General features: G+C 39.1%; 1 long non-coding RNA gene across 1 annotated transcript in view; it reads right to left on the bottom strand.

The window, feature by feature from the left end:
* The window catches only part of LOC107557101 (uncharacterized), a 12,328-nt gene that overhangs the window by 5,611 nt on the left and 5,453 nt on the right, over positions 1–1,264 (bottom strand). The gene's annotated exons all lie outside the window — the stretch shown is intronic.

The following is a 1,264-nucleotide window of genomic DNA, read 5'->3' as shown; positions in this document are numbered from 1 at the left end:
AAAAAAATGCATAAATAAAAATTAAGATATGCAAGGATAAATCGCTTAAACATTGCAACGGGGGAAAAAAACAAGAATTGTCCATTTTGATTTCATGGTGACTTCAAGCACGATAGCTGAAGATGTTCTGTGTAGCATAAATAGCTTCGTGGTCTCACTTCGCACAGGATTAGGGATGTGGTTATTCCCTGTTAGGATTCCAGCTGTCAGGAGAAAGACATGAGGAGAATCTCACTCAAAGCAAACCAACCAAAAGACTGATCAGGGAACGTTCCACTGGAGCCACTCTGGTACGTGACTAATTCAGCGTATCCACAGAATAACCTAACTCCCCAGATTGTTCCATATGCTTTAAATACACATGACGGAAAAGAAGGCGAGAGTGCATGTTTGAAAGAGAGACGGGGCTAGAAAGACTTCCTTTATACATTTCTGTGTGTGTGAGTAAATTGTTTGTTTAGGCTTGAAGATTAGAAGAACTCTCAATGTAAAAATCATTTAAATCTCGGTTTGTTCACCAGCAAATGGCACACGCGTGCACATGTATTTCTGAGAGAAAGATAGTCTGTCATTTGCTGTAATTCAGAAGTGATGAGCAGCAGCAGAAAGACACTACAAATGCATTAGTGCTCCTCAAATATACATGAAAGGAAAGGAGGAAAGAGAGAGAGAGAGAAGTCAGCCATTTATTTCTAAATACATTTAACTCCTCAAAAACATTTATTAGAAGCCACAATGTGTGCGTGTGCCCTGAATTTTAAGTTAGGGAGTATCATATGTTATACCCCATGGGGAGGATGGGTACTCACACACAGCCTATTGTGAGCATGTAGTCCTAGTAATGCTGTAGCTATGCAATACTTATTGAAAATATTAAATATGCATAGTATCTTTTGCTACCTAAACTAGAAGACTGGGAGTTCATTTATACAAACACACTTGTTCAAGGATATCCATTGCTGGTAATCACTCCCATCACAATATTGTTGTCTGTCTGCATATGAATCCGATGTACCAATCGTCTGTGACCTCGGACCTGGTTCTGAAATTGAATGTTAGTATAGAGCTGTGCGCTGTTGTTTGTTAGACTCAGATAAGAAAAACGGGTATACATATGAATATACTGCTGTATACATATATTAAACAGCTGTAGACAACATACACCCATACAGTTAGCAGCAGCCTACTGTTGTCAGTCCTGTTTGGAGTGCTAAATATGGCATTCACACATTGCCATGAAAGAGGTTCTAACCAAAGTGACTCT

Source organism: Sinocyclocheilus grahami, unplaced genomic scaffold (assembly GCF_001515645.1).
Source record: "Sinocyclocheilus grahami isolate Dianchi unplaced genomic scaffold, SAMN03320097.WGS_v1.1 scaffold589.1, whole genome shotgun sequence".
Taxonomy (NCBI): Eukaryota; Metazoa; Chordata; class Actinopteri; order Cypriniformes; family Cyprinidae; genus Sinocyclocheilus; species Sinocyclocheilus grahami.
Note: the sequence above shows the minus strand (reverse complement) of the source record. Positions and strands in the feature narration are given on the sequence as shown.